This window comes from Haliotis asinina, chromosome 5, assembly GCF_037392515.1.
Source record: "Haliotis asinina isolate JCU_RB_2024 chromosome 5, JCU_Hal_asi_v2, whole genome shotgun sequence".
Lineage (NCBI taxonomy): Eukaryota > Metazoa > Mollusca > Gastropoda > Lepetellida > Haliotidae > Haliotis > Haliotis asinina.
The window spans coordinates 59,716,230-59,737,434 of record NC_090284.1 but is presented as its reverse complement, the minus strand read 5'-3'; the positions used below and the strand labels follow the sequence as shown (position 1 = coordinate 59,737,434).

Genomic DNA, 21,205 nt, shown 5'->3' with positions numbered 1-21,205 from the left:
AACATATGCTACTATAACACATTTGAATGTGTAACATCCACAGAAGGTCCGGATGATTCCCAGCGTGCATTGGAAGGTCATAGATGAGAATTAATGGACGCCCCAATTGGTAACAAGACCAATCGATGGATTGATTGTTCCTGAGGAGAACTAAATTAAATGTACGATTTTGACCTCACGAATATTCCCCAGTCGCATCTTTCCTACTAGACGAAGTACAGCTATTCAGTAGTAAACCGAGGGGCAAATGGAAGTATCCCATTTTACTATTTGTGTAATCGAACATTGTAAGAACTAGAGGTATGTGTATTTAATTCTCATGTAGATGTAAAAAAGTAACATTCACCTTGGTGAATATAGTACAAAAATAGCCATGCAGTGAAGTATGGGTTACTTAGTCTATTTGCAATCATCCGTACAATGTTTGAAATGTGAATGTGAGTGAGTTTAGTTTTACGCTGCAATATCCCAGCTACATGGTGGCGGTCTGTAATTAATTGAGTCGGGACCAGACAATCTAGAGATCAACAGCATGACAATCAATCTGCGCATTTGGGAACCGATGATATGTGTCAACCAAGTCAGCGAGCCTGACTACCCGATTGCCTCTTACGCCAAGCATAGTCGCCTCTTGTAGCAAGCATGGGTTGCTAAAGACCTATTCCACCCCGGACCTTCACGGGTCGAAATGTGACTCAAAATGACAAATATATAAATATTCAAAGATTCAACGATAGTTATTATAAGTAAGCAACATTATTCTGCTTTACGAATCATTTATTATTTCATATTTACAATTGTGTATTCTAATCATATTTTAAAGGATAACACCGTGTACAGGCATGTTATGAGTGATGTTTACACAGCTAAAATCACTAGACAGTTGCTCATAGAATAACCATAATTAAAGCTGTTTCCAATTTAAAATCATAGAAAAAATACCAAAAGAGAGTTTCTCTTTCATCAAGTGTATATTTAGCTTAATACCTGTCTTAAAGAAGAAAAGACATTGCGAAATTGTAATATAATATATTGTAAATACACTGGATTGTTTAATATTTCACCCAAAACTGCATCTAGAGCTACTAGTTTTAGACCTTTAAGTTATCTTTGCAAGATAAATGCTGTTTCTTATTCATGGCACTTATCTTTCTGCACAACAAAATTCATTTTGTATCAAAACAATAATTTCAGCACTTGTATCTTTTACATTTAGATCAAAACACTGACCATAAAGGCTGACTCAAGGTGCAGTGTATATTGCTATTTTGAGTAGGTGTTTGATCATACCTGAAATTCTCCTGAGACAATTATCTTTAAAGGCAGGATAACTATAAGGTGAAATATTCACCTGTAAGTACTGATTATTCGAACTTACTCTGTTCACTTTCGTTTAAATCCGTCTTCGTCCGTTTTGTCGGCACTTGGTCATTTAACTTTCATAAAACATATTTCAGTCGGGTAACTTAATAGTTTGCCATTAACATGCTTGTTAAAGAGGGACTTATCACACCTAGTACATATAATGTCACACAGTAGTTATTTATGAATACATATCTCCAACCTAAAAGTTAACACGCATATTGAACATCTGTATTCAGACCTGGTATGAATGCTCGTGGAACGGGCATAGGTACCAAAATCTGCTGCCATTTGTGCCACTGTATCATAAATTTTGTTCACGAACAAACACGTTTGTTGCCCCAACTCATCGAATTTCATATTGTTTGGTTCCCCTCTTCAAGACATACAAAGTCTTGAGGACATGGGGTGGAAACTGTCTATAGTTAGCGTCTGTCTAATACCACTGACACGACAAGATATCTCTATTTGCCCCCTTAGTTTGAAAAAAATTGTTACAGCTCCTAATATTGATACACACAATATTGACTGAAATCAAATTTGCATATTTGTATGTGTGTGTATATACATTCTACATTTTTCAAAACCATATATGATTCGTGAACTAGACGCCAAGAGTTCATCATCAAAGAAAAGGACTGAACAGTCGGTCTCGGGGAAAATGAAAATACGGCCAAATAAAATGGTCAGTATTCACAATAACATATGTCTGGAAACAGCGATACAAACAAATATCTTGTCTCTGAAAAGTTCTCGCAAGCTATGCGTAGGATGAAAGGGCTTAAGACATATGTGCGTGTAAGCGTCATAGATTAGCATTCAAGTAAAACCCTAAAAGTAGCCTTAAGCCAATACAAACGTGACTCACTTGTCAAGAAAATATCTAATTGTGGCGGCTGTTTGGAAGCTTTGGTATATTTATAGAACACCTAAGCACTTTGGTTTGGCTGCATCCCATAAACAAGCCTCTAATCTCATATAAGTATCTTTAGGAAATGTTGTCGATGTCAATGTCAATGTCAAGACCAGATGTGTTTGGCGTGAACAGAGGGGATAAATCACTTGTTGAGGAAATCACCTGGGGCTTCTTTGAAAGGTTCTTTCTTAAAAACAACTTCTACGACAGATGCAAATGTGACGCTTGACGCGTAAATGTTGCATCAGTTAGGTATACAGCACGGAGATTAGAGGTTGCTAAAACAGGCAGCTGATTACACAATAAAGGAAAGAACGAAAATACATTGTTTTGACCAAACTCACAAAGTAAGTATGCTTGTTGATTATGTTTCAATTGATTTATCGATCTTGGGGGACATATCACTGTCATTCAGTGGCAACGTTCGTACCAACCAAGGTCATTGTGCGTATTTTCGGTCAGGCTCTGCGGAAATTGATACAAAAATGACATTGTGAGTTTTATCTGAACATATATTTCACAATGTTAAGTTACCACACAGCTTATAAGTTTCATATTGATGCGGCATTTATCCGATTCTACCATGAAATGTTTGATGAATGTTATACATTACTAGAAATAAGTTGAGGACCATCTGTCTATAGTTATTCTGTCATATCAAAGCAGTTGTCAAAATAATTGTCAGTCTGTTTGCAAAACTATCTCCATCACAACATGTCAATTCCCAGTGAGCATTTGCAGTTCCGTTTCGTATTTTGAGTAAAAACAAGGAATTTACATGAATAAAACGGACACTGCCCAAAACTTCCCAGGTTTATTTTCTTACATTACACCATTTTAATCGATTGACAACCAGCATCACGCCTGGTTTAACACAAGAGCAGAGGGAGAGAGCAAACGGTATGTTACAGATAGAACAGACACAAGAGCATGTGACTAGGACCAAGGGGTGCTGCAGATTCACCATCGGACTTGTCACACGTCTACGACAGACTGGCAGTACTACAGACAGGCCAAAGAGTGATATATTGGAAGTCTCTACCCAAGACGAAGAGCGGCATTTACGGGTGTTGCGCTCGAGGAACCAAACCACTGTGACGTCATCAAGCGCCAACAGTATTGGGCATTCACTCATTTGACGGGGTGACCAGACGACTCAGCATTCATGCTCTGTCTGGTGTTGACGTGCCAACACCGACATGCCAGACTGCGATGAATCAGGAATGTGCCACACCGATAACATCGAAACTGGCGAATAGTGAACTTTGGTGACGAAGGCAAGCTCTTCGCCTCTTCAGTTGAGCATCTTGGGGAATGACTGAGACGCCGTATTCGGAAACGTCAAAATCGGCCATTGACGAGGAACGCTTTGGCAGCTGCTCTGCTGAAGGAACAGCGTCGGAACAAGACGTCAGAAGACTCCGCTACTCAGCTCGACAACGGATTCTCTCCTGCATCAGTGCTACAGGTGCTCATAACCGCCATTGAACAGTATGTGCTGCCCAAAAGGTTTGAAAAGCTCCCTGTCGATTCTGCTTTGGTGATCGAATACTTGATAATGGACCCAGTGTCATTCATGTGATCTTAGATCACGAGTAGCGTCGTTTCTCCTCTTGTTATCCATGAAATACTTTTGCGGAATGATTGATTTTTAGAACAGAACATGTAATGTTACCGTATTTTAGTTGAAGTTTTGTTTGAGACCAGAAAAATATTTGGTGGCTTTTCTTTTGGACGCTAGTTTATTTCTATGTTGTTGGGCAGACACATCAGCAAGAAGTCAATTGAAATTCATCAACTCTTAATCCTTTCCTCTTAATCCATGGAGCGCCTGCCATAGTTTCAGTAATTGAAGGAAGCGTCGGGGTTCCCCTTCATCATATTCTATGATTGGTACTTACGAACCATTCACTCTGATATGTATGTTCATTTAAGAGGCTAGAAGGCAGTCTAGGCAGGACCAAAAACCGGATAATACACCCTTGAAAGAAACTAAATACACTAAGAAATACACGGATGACCGGATTTACGATCGTTTGCGAATATTTTGGGCAAATATACATACATACTTCGGGCATATATTTCATACAAATCTAATCCTTTGAAACATATGCTCATCGTGCATTTTCGTTTGCACAAATACGCAGTTCATGTATGCCATGACCGGATTTTCAAAACATGAACTGCATGACACCCTGGCAGAAACATGAATCTCAATAGGTGCTGAAATTTCCGATTTGGTTCTTACAAATGTTCATGTTACTTGTACGCCAGCAAGATACTCATATGTTTCCATCATGGGAATTACTTGGTTCAGATAATTTCATTTTCACACAAACATTTGAAATCAACGTTCGCGTGACCTTATATTCTTATCACTGAAGGAGCCTGACCAAAATAGCAGTACTAAGCAAGCTAACGACCTTGTTAAGCAGCACTCTCTCTTGCCGCCAATATCAGTTACGCCTTGCCTTTGATGTCTGCAAATCTTTTGTGGTGCATGTTTCCAGTAATTAAAAGATTCAGTGGTGAACAACGAGCGATGCTTCACCCTTTGTCCTCGAATGTGTCCCTAGATGTCCCAATAGAATATCACTTTATCTACCTTTTGGAGCATAGCAATATGTACCAATGTCTCGCAATGCCTTAAGTCTGTTCAGCTCGCGCATCAATACTGTAACGTTTTTTGACAGTGCATAATTGGAATATCATTACACTGCATGTGACCTTCCTTAATAGTCTCACAGTACTTGAGCCATGTTATTTCTCAGCCTTTGTTGTGATAACAGCGTACACAAACTTTAAAGTTTGATATCCACATTTGGTATCCTTCTTATTTTTCCCCTCTGCTCTGTTCATTTGGAGTGCAATGTGTATGTTGCAGAATTGTAGGAAATGGAAGACGTCTCTGCATTGACTAATCGGTTGGGAAAATCAAGAGACAGAGGGATAGTGCGCGATGTATATGAGGTATACGGAGAACTGTCGAAGAATGTTACTGTATGAATACAATAATAGAAAAACTGGTCATGTTTAAAAAGTACCCTCAATCTGATATCCAGAGAGATTATTCGGAAAGATAACAGAATGTGTCATTATAAAGTGGCCAAGATAAATGTCACTCACAGCACACCGTTGGTACAGATATGGCAAACACTTTCTTCTTCTTTTATAATTGCACAGATTCCCAGTATTCAGTTTTAGCGTTGAAGCAATGCTGAGTTGAGTGTAAATCTGATAGCTAGATGATATGTAGACTTCAAAAGTTGTTCATATGGCGGCGGGATGACACGTATATTTGCTAACGTTAGTAAATTTGGGTGATATAGTCATTCTGTGTGGTGCTACTCTCTGCCTTATACAGCGACCAGCCTGGGGGAAAGTGGTAGACGCATTAGTTATCGTTCAAACTCCACTTTTTATGTCCGCTGACCAAAATTTATGATGCACAACAGTCTAGCCGTTATTGATTGACCTTAATTGCTGATGATTTGTTTCATGTTAACACTTCCCACTAATTACACTGTCTAGTCCAGGGCGCCAGGGTTTGAGGCTCCTTTGTTATTTCGTAACGTGTGGGCGAATCTTCGATATTCTTACTTTTGGTCGTTTTGGCCCACAGTAAACAATATACATAATATGTATTTCACCTGTGTATTTCTTTAAGTCTTCCAACTTCCAGAATACCTAGCTGAATGTACATATAAGAATGCGTACTGTTTAGAGCAAACACACATTATTCGATAAAAGGACAATGACCCAGACCTATAAGATATACAGCAATTGTCACTGCATGAATATATATGCGTCAAAGATCTATGCAATGAATTGTTTCCGTATTTTTTTTTACCAGAGATGGAATAGAATGCAAAACGTCATATATAATACGTAACATAAAGACATGCGTATTATCTAGTCAGTCGCGTTATATAGGCAACTATCGCCTTTGGCGGAGATTTCTCAAAATTATGATACACAAACATGCAAATATTCCAAGCAGATTAGTGCATAAATGCCATGAATCAAAACACTATTCCAGCGAGTGATCACTTTAGAATAGCCATCGTTACATGAGATGTTTTCACAAGGCCGTTACCCAGACAAAGGCGTTTACAAAATGCGTACATACTCGTGTAACCTTTGTTACGGGTGATAAATTGCCGTGACACCAGAGCAGAGGGAGGAAGCTTTGAACCAGCAAAATATAACACAGACAAGTCTCAAATATTCATCAACATATTAAGCAGACAGTGAAAGGGTTACAAGGAATCACAATGCAGATTTCAGTACAATGCAGTTGATTTACAAGTCCAAGTAACGGGTCACAAATATAAAGTATCAACTCACCAGTATCTTGGCATTTTACAGTGATATTAGATGTATCTACTAAAGGTAGTTTACAAAGTCAGTGGTCCGGCACGAAACGACAATCTTGAATACAGAGTGTGTTGTTGACAAACAGACGGTGATTGGCAGAGGCAGAACTTTAGATGAAAAGTCAAATTGTAAGTCTGTGTGTGTGTCCGTCAACACGACAACCAGCACTTCTATTCTGCCATTCACTTTCTCGAACAGGAAGTAAACAATATATTGCCAAGGACAGGCAACTGGGGCGCTGTCAAGAATGTCTGCAGCAAAAAAACACCATTGCCTTTGGACAGATGATATGAAAAGTGACTCACAATTCACACACAAAACTCTAAACATTGTGACGCAATGATAACTATCAATAATCAATGATAATGCAAATTACAGCAAACACAATCTCGAAACGCCCTAAAGACCTTGAAATGTGTGATAATCAAACCTCTTAATGGTGTTCTTTCAAAATGACAATGGAGCATGCTGACGTGGTAAATATTACTCATTTGTGAATTTCAGATTAATGCGTCCAGTGACTTTATTTGAAACCACTTTGACGTGCAGAATACCACAGTGACCACCTTTTATCATTATAATTTATGTATTTCTTTCGCACCGGAATGGTATCAATCCTCATGTTAATATCCCGAGATATCGTTGGTACATACTGAAACATTGTATACAATGTAAAAATGTCACAGGTTTGCTCTTATAAGAGCAGTACAAGTATTTCCTGTCGTTTTCTAAGTTTGAAGCTATTTGTCCCTTTGGACAAGCATTAGACGCGACCATGTATGGTTTTGAAAATCAGCTACTGGAAGGAGTATATACAACGATGTTTAGCTTTTTCAGGCACCCAAACTATGGAATCGGCTGCTTCCATAAGAAGACAGCATGACACAACTTCAAAGAAGTCATTAGGAACAGAAGCAATAATGACTTGTCTCTTTCTCGGTTACCTAAACTATTTTAGGAAATAAATGTGCTGGAATACAGCTTTTCACAACAAATACCAACGTTATTCAAGGTGGGTGACTAACAGCTCAATAATATGGACCTCGACGCCTTAGATGAGGAAACAAACACCTAAAAAGCGAAATGCCAACGAAACCACGATCTGACTCATCTGGCTTATTTTCCAGCAAATATCTAATTAAGGCAGATGCAATAAGCTTTGATATTAATAGAATGGAAGAGCTCGTTGGCGTGGCTGAAGACTGAAAATAGACCACTCATCGCATATGGGCACACAGAAATAGTCTGTGCAAATGCCAATGTCAATGCCACGATCAGTCGTGCACGGCGTCTTATATACAGATTAAGTAGCTGCAAAGCAAACTGCTTTGCCAATCTTCAAGATAACAAGTTGTATGACAAATGGCGGGGTAACTTTCGGCGAACTACTCCAAAGACATTAATTGTTATAATCTACTATTGAAAAGTTCGACACACCAGTGATATTGAGCAACAATATATGTTCCACCATACTTCTTTTCAAAAGGCACAACTTAATGGATGGGCACACACACACACACGCGCGCGCGCGCGCACGGACACACACACTTTCAAAAAGAAGTATGCGTGGCTGACTTTGTGTGGTGGCGGTCATAGGTGTCTTACTCTGAGGGTGCGGGTTCGAATCTGGAATTTGTACTTTACTAAGAAATTGAAATCCCAAATATGACATATGTTGCGTTTGGCCACTTTCTAAATGGCATTGTGTAATCACACACGAATGTGTTGTTCTTTTCCAGCACAGAGTGCTCTACACGTGAGGTGGTGGAGCAAGCATATATTACGTTTCATACACACACAAAACACACGTGTACTATGCGGCAATCATCAGACAAACTGAAATAAAATTGCTTGGAACGAGTTTTTTCTCACTCGGCTTGTTTGTTTTCCATGTCGACAGGTTGAAGGTAACGTTCAACATTTAGACTTTCCTAGACGGTGTGAAAGTCATGAATTAACACGAAATTACCAGAGTAGCACTGCTGACGCCAGGTGTTCGTCGAGCGAATGTGAAATGTAATAATTACGCGGGTACCTGCTCAGAATATAATATGCTACAGACACACCAATCCTCAGTCAAGCTAGGGGGCGTCAATGTAATATGACAGATAATAACGTGTCAGTCTCAACAAGCAACTGAAACAGGTTCCCGAAGGCGCTGAAGGATAAAACAACGGTCAATATTTCATGAACGGCTCACCGGATCACCAAACTTTGGTGTTGTCATTTGAACTCTATTTGCTTGCTATTTGTAACACGATTACAAGGAGAGTTGAAAGTCATCACTGATCAATGTTTCAACATCTAAGACCCGTGTAATAAAGCTTTCAAAACGTGTAACGGTATTGGCGTGGATGGGAGCTAGTCAATTTGACCTCCTGTCACAACAGCCTCAAAATGTCAAGACGACCACAAGCCATAAATTAAAACGCCCACGACTCAGAGTCGTAACCGTCATAAGTCATAAGACGACAACGTAATACCAAATATTAATCGCATAATACGGTTTACTGATTGTGCCATTGTAAATGGTCAGAAGTATCATGTGCAGAGTTCAGGACATAAAAGCTCTGCTGGTCACAGTCCAGGACTGCTTGCCTTCAACACAATTATCTCTATTTGATAACTCAGCTCCCTATCGATTATCACTTGGTCTCAAAGTATATGTAAGTGGTTCTGATCTGGAAGCACAGATGTGTAATAGTTTAAGTGGTGCGATTTCATCTTCCCCAGGCTGGAAGATCTCTTCCCACTCTTCTGGTAGGTCCCAAGGTCGTGGCTGGGTTTCAGCATGAGGAAATGAAGGAAATAAGAGGCCTCTTGACCAGTGATCCGTATTCATTGACTTAAACCTCATAGAAATTCCTAGAATCTAAATCTGTCCCTTTGATCATAATTTATAATTTGTAACCAAGTGAAATACAACTTGCAACGTTCCATATTTTTCATAGTATCAGTTTGTTATCATTTGCCATAGAAACGGAACTTACTCAAGCCTCGATCAAACTTACTATCTTAACAGGCTGACCTCTTACGTAAATAATTAACTGGCAAATCTGAACGAACATTTTAGTTTGTTCAGACACACGCGGCAAAATTACACATTTCCCAGTGCTGATGATCGTATCACGTCAACAGATGTGGCCATTTTCAGCCCTGAAGATGCCCCTTAGCATCAGTACTCGGGCGCAGTATCAATATCTGGCCTAGACTCGTATACCATCACTCACCCTCAACCTCATTGTCTGTATCGGACGTCAAATTTCACGTCGGGGTATATGTTTCATTTGTTATGGAGGACTTGTGCCGATACATCAAGAATTTGTACTGGGCAGTCTCTCAGGCGTGCGTAAACGGAGCGCCATGATGTCCCAAACCTGCTCTACTGGACTGAGTTTTTGACCTCTGGTCGGAGAAGGTAAAACTGCTACAGCCTTCTGACGAGAGAAATCGCCAACGGCTCCTGCACGACGTAACAAAAGCGTGCCTTTTGCTGGTCTCAGACATATGGTGAAACAACATTTTCTAGAATGTCAGCCGTGAACCGTTGTCCATTCAGGTTTTGTGTGATCGTCATGCGGCCAAGTTCTCATTTGTGTGAAAGGTACGCACACACCATCCTTGAAGCCTACATCCATCCCCTTACAGTACCTTCTCAAACACATTCCGTCGTGTATCAGAAGAGTTCCTGCTTAGTTAGACACGAGCGTGGCTTTAAACGTCGAGCTTGTCGTGTATACATTAAACGTCGTGTACAATAACATTGTGCAAAGCTCTTTCCATATTGCTTGATGCACCGGAGCTTAAGACAGAAAAGATTATGTTGGATAGTCACTAGCATGCAAATTACTGGCACTAATATTGCAGTTTTGTGTTCCAGGACTTGTTTTGTAGTTTCCAAAAGAGAAATCTGATGGGCGGAGCTGGAAGTATATTCACGTGGTTGTGTAGCCGGTTGTAACGGTTGTAGCTGACCTGTAAATATGAAGCCCGTGATAAGGTTATTTATTTAGGAGATAAACATCATGTGTTGGCCAATTTCCGAGTGTTATTGATGTATTTGAAGCACCCCGAAAATGGCCAACACATGATCTTTATTGACATTGCAAGCAAAAAAATAAACCAAAGGGGTTTTACAGTCTGCCCTCGTTTACATCGAGTAGGGGTACAGCAGTGAAGTGTCATCAGCTGGCCGTTTCAGCTGGTTCCTATGGTAGCATCTGGAGTTGCTCATTTGTGACGTCATTCTAACTTTACGTCACAATATGATTTGAATGACGTCACCACTGTTGAGGACAAAACAAAACAGCTGTATACGTGTCAATACGCAGTGAATAGTCTTGCAGTTTCCGGGAATCTAATACCATTTGATCATGTTTTTCAACCAATCAGATTACAGAACACAGTAACTTTTGGTTTACAATGGGCAATACATTCTCACTGAGCAATCTCAACTTCAATATTTAGATGTATGTAAAATATTGCTGAACATCTACGTTATATTTACTAGCTTCTCCAACACAAATTGTGCTAGATACAGATACTATTAGTAATAATATTTATGTGCCTACACACATTCTCTGTCGCCAGTACTGTGATTAGTGCCATTTGTGATTTAAGAACACAAATTGTTATCGAATATCTACTGTCTTGATTTTCAGTCAGACGTAATACAATACGTTGCAATACCCCACAGGAGTGTGGAGTTACATTGATCGTTTTTTCGTAGTACATAATAAATAAATATTATGAAACGAATATGATTGACCGAACTGTCTGTCAGAATATCAAAACATACATATCAGAAATAGCGTTAATCTTTTCAATATACGAAATGGTAGGATGCGTCGTCGCGTTTAAGTTACTGCATTTCAGTTGTACGTCACCGTGTAAATTAAACAGAAGACTCCATATTGACGTCACATATTAGTAAAACTAGTGAACCTGTATTGCACGATGAGACGCCTTAAACAAAGTAATCACCATATGACAATGCGGTCGTAAGTGAAGTAAGAATACACACGCTCGACATGGCGCCGGAATGGGTTTTGTTGATTTTTCATGGAATACCGTTATAGTTTATGAGCCTGTTTTAACTATGTACGGCTTTTCCATCCAGCGAGATGATCGACAAACTGAGGGTCATGAGCATATAGACGTTTTTGTTTTCCAGGACACACTGACTTCCACATTCCCTTGGGATTTCCCAGGAACGACTAGACACAGAAGCAGAAGTACAGATAACTAAAGCCCCTTTGTATTAACTTAAACGTTTACAGACAAATTTGGATAAACCAGGGAGTTACGACCGACCTAACGAAGAAATGTCTGTCCACACTATAGACGCGATCGGCGCTGAACTGACTCGATTCAGTCCTCGGTAATGTATAAATCTACCCTAGTATTTCTTTGACATGTTTGTGTAGTGACTATTCAATAGTCGGTCCACTGACCAACGATGACTCACCCTTTTAATCGCCACACGTGTACGAGCATCTCTGGCAGGCTCTTCCATCGGGTCTATCACGTCCGCCATTTCTACATACGTCCTTTACTTGCTACCTAATATCTGTGACTAACAGTCCATGCAAGTAGCATTTCTTGTTCCTGCAGAGCAAGTTGTGCCCATGTAACATCACCTTTTGACGAACTATTTCATTCCGCGTGGCATTACGTTGTAAGTATGGCTGTTACTCTAAACACGAAGTCACACGTGCCAAAGGAAATGACAAAATACCCTTCTAAAGGTGTACAAAGTGGCATGAAAAATGATAAGAAATAGCCTAGTGGTTTAAGCGTTCGCTCGGCACGGAGAAGACCAGCGTTCGATTGTATACGATGTGTGACCCATTCCTGATTTGATATTGCTGGAATATCGCTACAAACAACGTACTCACTTCCTCACTTATACAGTTTGGCAATCACTCGTTGAAGGTTCATACTCCAGTTAAGTCAATTCTTAACATGTTTTGCTTTCAATGAGATCCTTTGTGTGTATGGATGTCAGACTTCCGTGACATCGACATTTTTCCACCAACAGTTAACTACAACAAACACATTGACTTTATATACAGTTTAGAATGTAGATATCTCAAGTCTTGCCTCAAAAAGAAGGTCCTTTGGCGCAGTTGTGCATGCTTTTCGTAAAGGAAAACCAAGTTCTATGAAGAGTCAACTTCTATACAACTATACGGCTTCTAAAATGCCCTTTAAAGAAATGCTTCGGAACTGGAGTCGGAACTGAGAAGAGCGTACAAGAATATTATTTTATTTCTTTCGAATATGTCACATCTATGGTTTACACGGTATTACCTGACGTAGGGGCTGATGTGTGCTTATCAAAGAGCAGACGATGTTCTTTGACATTCACTTCCAGACACTTGTATGTGATCGTTTCATGATAAGTCAATATCAGGCAACTGTAGGGACGTCATTGGCAAGTGACCTTTCTCCAAGTGATCATCGTATAGTGTCGCGTTCTGTTTTAATTAAACTATTCTAGGAAACAACTGTTCAAAAATACTGTTTTCTCTGACACTTACGAAAGCCGACGCTAATTAAACGTAGGTTCTGAGCGTTAAGTGAAGATGAACAAAAGACCCCAACAAAGTAAACGTCCAATGAAATATGGTGTCTGTGTCTATTAGATGTCTATTTGTGGTGGAATTACGTAAGTTCTGTCGTTTTATTGGATATAAAAAACTAAAAAAGAGACTACGTGCCTTATGTATCAGTATCATCCTCAAAGCCAGAATCAGATTATCTTGGTGTGGACAGCGTAACAACGACAAAGGAAGCTTGTATGCAATTTTCATGTACACAACTTCCACCTGGCACATAGTGTCATATAATGATTTGCTGCGTAAACAGATTGTGCATTACTTTTTAGAGGGATACTTGATTAGTATCACACGGTACATTTAATAGTGGCTTGTGTTCCATGAGTCGAAGCAATGAAACATTATACACACTTAGGTGTATCAGTCGGTGCGCTTGAAATATCTTTATTCACTGATTCATTGTACCATGTAGCATCTGTGTGATCTTTTTAGGATGGTCTACAAGCCCAGATATAACGCGAAATATCATAGAGATGCTCAGTGAGTATTCATGCATTTGAATTCGTGCAAATACTGGCTTCTTGCAAAACATTATTAGACATATCAGTATTACCTGACTATCCAGAAATTGTATAGAAGGGCGAAACGTGTGATTATGATCAAGATAGTCCAGAGGTTATTACGTACAAACGATGTGGAATTGTTTCTTTTTGAAGACGAGACCAAAACTAGAATTTCTTCGAATCACAAAATCCATGAATCAGCAAAACTGAAACATGAACCAGTCGCTAATATGAAACTATTCTTTATCACTGTCTGCTCTCTGTGCACGTTTGCAAAATTCCATCAATCAACCCTAAGGGAGTGATATACTCATTGCAAACGATTTCAACAAACCTGTCAATCAGAGTCGCAGACGTCGCAGGCACATTCAAACAGAGATCAATCAGGGTGATAACTGTCATTCCCCGTGTGAAACAAACCAATCAAAAGTCAGCATATAAAGACAACCTCATCCCTATCCAACCCTCCAAGGTATCTTTTAAAATCACAATGTGTTTACTGAACGTTCGCTCAGCCTGTTATAAATGCGATGAAATATTGGACCTGTTGAATGACAGAGACATTGGTGTTTTGATTTCAACTAAGACGTGCTTCAACCCCAGGGGAGAAACCGAAGATTGCATCAGAGACACTGCCAGGGTATGTGTTTAAACATAAGCCTCGGCCATCTCTGGGTGGAGCTGTGGCCACAGTCCTTAAATCTCATCTCAACAGGAAGGTATTGGATGGTGATTAAAATCTCCTCTTTTGAAAGTTTAGATTTTCTATTGACAGCTGGCAAAACAACAGCAAACATTGTTGCTTTATACAGATCGTCCCCATCAACGCGTAACAAACTTTCTTTCAAACAATTTTATGACGAAATCTCAACATTCGTTGAATTGAAATGCACAACACGTTCCCGATCCATCACACTTGAAGATTTTAATGCTGATTTCAATAGCATATCAAGAACTCAGTGTGATAATTTAAAAGGTCTCCTCAAGTCCATGCACTGTGTCCAGCTAGTTCTTGGTGCTACCCACAAGAGTTGACATAGCCTTGACTGGGTTGTAACAAGAAAAGATGCACGCGGTGTTTATGATCTCAGTTTGACAGACCTTCAAATATCAGACCATTATCTGATCACTTTCTCTCTGGATGCAGATAGAACCCTACACCCGAAGAAGGTCAAGCAGTGTCGGAACTTAAAGGCTATCGATAAAACTGCATCTAGTGTTGACTTATCACTCAGAATTATTGTGCAAAGTTCTCCCGCGGACCTAAATGAACTGTTTAACTCTACACTACTGGGTGTATTGGACAAACACGCACCTCTGAAAAACAAGCGAGTAACGAACAGGCCTGTGCCACCATGGACTATGACGTCAGATGTGCTAGAGGCTAAACGCAGTAGACGTCGTGTGGAGGGGGCGGGGTACAGGGTATCACACGGATCGGGTCTTGCCCCGGTCTTTTTCACTTTGGAAGTGTTGTCACAACACAGCATAAATCGTCATCAATACGCAGATGATGCGCAGTTATACAAGTGTTTTCATGCAGACAAAGATCAGTCTGCAGAACAATAACAGACATGAGTCAATGCAGTGATGACGTTAAATCCTCGATGAACAAAAACAAATTCAACAGCAACAAGGCGGAGTGCATTCTCATTGGTCCTGAGAAACGGAAGTCCAAGTGTAGAGTTGACTCGTTGGATTTTGAATTCATGTATCTACTTTGCTGATCAAATCAAAGACCTGGGCGTGTTTCTAGATTCAGCCTTGTCACTTGACTCCCATGTATCTCATCTTGTCAAAACCTGTTTCATGTCACTCCACACACATAGGAAATATTTGCAAATATCATACAGTTGAATCTGCCAAGACTCATGTATTATCACTTGTCATGAGTAAACTTGAATACTGTAATTGTTTACTGTCCGGTGCATCAAAGACCCACATATCCAGGGTGGAGAGAGTGCAGAACGTTGCAGCCCGCATCTTGACTCCCGATCCAGTTTAAACTCGTCTGCCTTGTTTTCTGCTGTCTCACTGGAACTGCAACTTCTTTATCCAGTCCTCTAACAGTGTACACGCCTTCTTGATCTCTCCGCTCACTGGATAAGAACTTGCTTACTTGTTGTTCCCAAGGTCTTTTGTCCATGCAGGATCAACAGACTGAAACAGTCTCCCACAGAACCGCACAGACTCTTGTGACCTTTGTATCTTCAAATCCAACCTAAAAACACACTAGTTTCAAGATAGCCTTTGAACTACAGCTCTTTCCTTTAGTCTCATCTCTAGTTTGTGAGCAGTTTTTCTGAGCATGCTTAAGCATGGACATATACACGTTACAAATATGCTATTATATTATGTTGTTAATTACTCAGGACAACACCTTCTATGCTTGAAGACATTAAAACGTTCTAAAGGAGCTAGGTATTCATATAAATGTAAGTGAATATTTTATGTGATTTCAAGCTCTTTAACGAATGTCGAAGGTACATTGTGAAATGTGCAGTGTGACAACGGCACGGCTGTGTCCTCCAGGCTATTGTTTAGATGTTGGTTGTAGTACACCCTTAATCTTCTTTATCATGTTTTAATAAAAAAAAACATTTACTGGTCATTTCCATAAGTTCAAACAATGTGTACCTATCGCATGTCGGACATTCGACGATTTCATGGGTTTATTGTAACCCCTGACATATACGACACACCTGCAACAGTATCTCTTTGTTCATATTTCAGTACTTTGTAATTGTTTCAAAGAGAAATGTAAAAAAAAAGCAATGCTACAAAATACCATAATTCACAAATACTTAAACAAAACAAAACAACTGAACTGTGCTTTACTTTCGCATCAAATGAGTATGCAATCTATTTCCTTAACAAAATATTTCCACTCCATTGCATGATCTCCCATGTGCATGACCGGAACTTATGACACAAAGGCACCTTTACCGTAAAATTCAACGCTTTGTCTTAGATGAATTTTCAAAGTGTACTTGGCAGCAGCATCCGACGGGCGAGTGTGACTTTGAGTTGCATGCCTTTTAGCGTCATTTCCACAAGCTAGGTACAGAGCAGCAGGTAGGTCACCGCACTTCACGACACCGTAATACTTCCGGTGACGAACAACGTTTCATGCCTTCTCGAATAATGACAACCAAGCATGATTGTACCCTTGGTTCGATCTAGTAAAGTCATACTATCCGTTCGCGCAATTTAACAGCAGAACTGTTTCTTGAATATACGCTTGCCACAGACCTTCTTGTACAGGAAGACAACTGGCCCCTTCTCGCATATTGGCAGTTGGAGCAAATAGAGCTTAATTAGTACTGGAAGTAGGGCTTCCCTATAAGCGTGACAGGTATACCATGTCCACTGAAACATACACTGAACAGTCCGACTCTACATTCTCATTCTGTGGATGTGTTTCCTCATTGATACCATCTTGGTCAAATCGGGGTTGTAAACACTTACATCACACGCAAAAAACGCAAGTCTAGCATAAAGTATATATATGTACTTATTTTTGTACTTATTGTTTATTTGTACAGTATATAAATACCAACAGCGTCAGATATACAGACAATTGAGCAAGAACAGTTCATTGGCAACAAAAACAGATGACGTCATTACATTTTGTGACAGTAAAAGACTTGCACAGATTCTAGTCGATTGCCATGACGCCATTCAATACCTGGTGTGGGTACCACTAGCATTGATCACTGCTAAACATCTGTACATGGGATGGATCGGACAAATGCCCTGGGCATCCTCCTGCACATATCCAGAACAACTGTACGAAGTTCATCAGCGGTTGTAGGACTGGTCGCACTTCATTCAGGCGCCTTTGACTCAGAGGTGCTCCATGGGATTCAGGTCAGGGCTGAGAGCAGGCCACTGTAGGACACGGATGTTGTATTGTTGAAGAAATCCATGATAGCTCTTGCGACATGTCGACGAGTGTTATCCTGCTGGGAAAGATGGTTACTATGTTGGGACAAGATGGGGTCTGATGACTTGATCAATGTAACGCTGACCCATGGCCCCATGTCCTCGACATTGACAAGCACATTGGTCCAAGTATCGCATTAAGTCCAAATCACTGCACTAGGTCCACGCCATACATCCCTTTCCAAAACATTTCTGTCAGCAAAACGATATCCTTGACGTCGCCAAATTCTGACCCTTCCATCAGCTTACATTCCTTTGTTCACACAAAACCGACTCTTATCAGAGAATGTGACACGTCTCCATTCACTTTGACACCAGTTTTGATGACCCCGTGCCCACTGAAGTCGTGCTTGTCGATGCCGTGGTTGGAGGACAGGACGAGGTGATGGTCAGCGACACCGTAGGCTGTTAGAATGACAGAATCACGGCTGATGCGGCGATTATGCCGGTCGATATTAAAGCGAGGAAAATCGATGATCTGTTATCTTTGAATAGCAATCAAATGCTGTCATAACCTATCCCGTTGCACTGACTAGTTTACTCACCGACACTTGACATAGAGGAGAGTAGTGAAACAACTTCATGTGTTTCATATTTCGATCTGTGTAATAATATAGCGAATCAAAGTGAAATTAGGGCAGTGGGTAGCCTAGTGGTTACAGCGTTCGATTGTCGTGCCGAAGACCGGGGTTCGATTATGGGGCACATTGTGTAAAGCCCATGTCAGGTGAACCTTGCCGTGATATTACTGGAAAAGTGCTAAAAGCGGCGTAAAACAAAACTCACTCACTCAAAGTAAAAATTTCAGTTCAAACAAATCTCTACAAGGATGTATGCCATATGACTTCAACCGTCCGACTGTCAGTTTTTCATTTATGTGAAGACATATCCACCTCCAGCCTTTTCCGTTTACATTTCACAAATTTCACATTTCACGTCTAGCATGTCGTTTTCTTCAAGATTTCGATGAGCGTCGAATGACACTTGATCAGACGTTCCTGTGCTTTGTTTTACTTTTAGGTGAATACCTGACAAGCCTCTGCTTTTGTTTGTGACGGTGCCATCGGTGGGGAAGGAAATGCTCGAGTGTTTGTTTTTTTGTTTTTAAGCTTTATGACAGTTATTCACGAACACATGTCAATAATATACATTGCCGAGCTGGTGTGGAAAGGTTTTTGTTGAGTGTATTGATTATGTGTCTTGACTGAGTAGATGTTTTAAGTCTCTGCACGCTATGATCTCTCCGCGGAATGTCTAACACCAAACAGAGGCTGCATTGTAAAAGTGTCTTATTCTCTATGAAGGCAGACGGACGTCGATAATGAGGTGTAAGTAAAACACTCTTCTTGCGATTCAGTTCGTTCACTATACTAATTAAATATACTTTTGTATTCTAACTCAAGTGGAAAAACTCATACACTGTAAGCTATATTTGCAAAATGGCGAATACTTTCCCTGTAATTAGGCCAAAAACCAGTGGAGCGCGGTCACCTTTATTTCTGACTTACTGATGCGCTATGTCACTGAAACCAGCCTTTAAATAGTGGGTGCTACCGCTGTGCGCATGTAACAATCGAAAACCCTGAGGGCTCCAAACTGATGTCAACTGCGCAAGAATGTTAGTTGGCTACTCGTCAAATTAGTGAACTCGGACTAATATAGTTCATATGTAAACAGGTGTAAGAGTCGGGGAATAATGGATCTGGCTGAGAGTCCACAACGTTCCCCAGAGTAAAGTTTCCTCCAATATCTCAATGGACGCTTTGTGAGCCGCAATTCGGTTTATAGAGCTGCACTCTTAGACACGCTAGGTACCATTGATTACTAGTAAGTGTTTGATTTCATGTTCGTACTGATTTACCTGGGTTTCATTACATGTAGGAATTCCAACTGACATGATGTGATATAAACAAGATACGTTCATACCAATTCCAAACAATGGTTTACAGTCAACGATATTTTCATCAACAAAACACGACACTAAACACCAACTCGAGACCACCATTACAGTCAACTTCAAATTCTCTTTGATATGAAGAATTGTAGGATTCGTTTCAGTTAGATGTTAAATCAAAAAAGTCCTTGCTTCATGTACAACGTCACAAACCTATGCAATATACATGTACATCAGTGTTTATAAACACTGTAGAACATTTGTTGTAATAATTTGTATCGTATTTCATCTGGTAAGATGCAGAAGAGTGCAGCTGTGAGCTGGTAACTAATTTAGACACGGCGACAAGACTGTAGTATAGGCTTTTTCTGAAATATCCCTATATTCCTTCATTTGGAGGAAGTTGCGAAAGCTATTAAGTTATTATCTTTCCCTTATTATCTCATGTTACAACTCACATTTCAATGTTTCCTTTATTGCTTCAGCTTTGTAACACCATCTGCGATGCACATTTTCAATTTATGTTCGGTGTACTGTTCCATAAAGCAAAATTGTGGCGCGTTATGTGGCACTTTTACGGTGAAAACATAAAATCAGTGGAAGGAAGTGAAGAGTGATCGATAATGCAAATGCGCCAATACATGTACATTATTCCCCATGAACTAATTGGACATATCGATTGATCTCTCAGGCATGGGCGCTAAATTGTACGGCCCCACGTTGCCCCAAAAATGCATAACGGTCGCCAAACCTATGTTTCTGTTTAACTGTTCCGGCGTCCCTTGTACCGTCCTCGTGAGACGTAAGCTGCAGAATTTTGACATTTCAGAGGCGTCCTTTTTAGCGTCCTTGGCTTCCTCTGCGCCTCTCCTCTTCCTTCTCTCTATCATCATATGCAAAAAGCGGCGTCCGTTAAGCGTTTGCTTCTGCATTCTCGTTATGCCATCTTTGTGCATTCACTCGCGTTCGCTCTGCCTTCTCCCTGCGTTCTGTGGCGACTGTTCGGCAACCTACATACTCTAGGTATAGTACCCTGCTACGATGTTTTATCATTAGTTTCATACAAGCAGGTGAGCTAAGTGAAATCATCGTATAACGACTTCAGTAAGCATGAGCAATGAACTGCATTTACAAATAGCTTTTCTGCAAGGTCACAAGCAGTGTTTTTTTAATTGGTCAACAAGCATTTTGACGAACCCCTCCAACAGGCTGGCTCCAAAATCACCAAAGAGAACACGACCTATTTATGTGTAATCGGGAAAGGCAGAGGTGAGGCAGAGAAGGGCACAGCGAACGTCGTGGTTGCCGTGACAGACTGAATGCTAAACGAACACCAATGGATGCCTGTGCAACGGAACATGAAGTGAGAGAGAAGGTATGGGCAAACCGCAGTTCACTTTTTCTGCTGCGGCCTTTCGCCGACCTTTTTGCCTTCACAGTACGGCATTGCAGAGGCATTCTTGCTGCTGATCTGCATTCTTTATGTCTTCATGGCGATAGGTGTGCCTTCTCTCTGCGTTCTGACGAGCGTTCAGTGGCGTCCTGGAAATTGTTAGAACGCAGGGTGAAGGCAAAGTGGTCGATGTAT

At 40.4% G+C, this 21,205-nt stretch overlaps 1 protein-coding gene across 1 annotated transcript in view; it reads left to right on the top strand.

Moving 5' to 3' along the window:
* The window catches only part of LOC137283696 (visual pigment-like receptor peropsin), a 57,618-nt gene that overhangs the window by 11,903 nt on the left and 24,510 nt on the right, over positions 1–21,205 (top strand). The window lies entirely within an intron of this gene.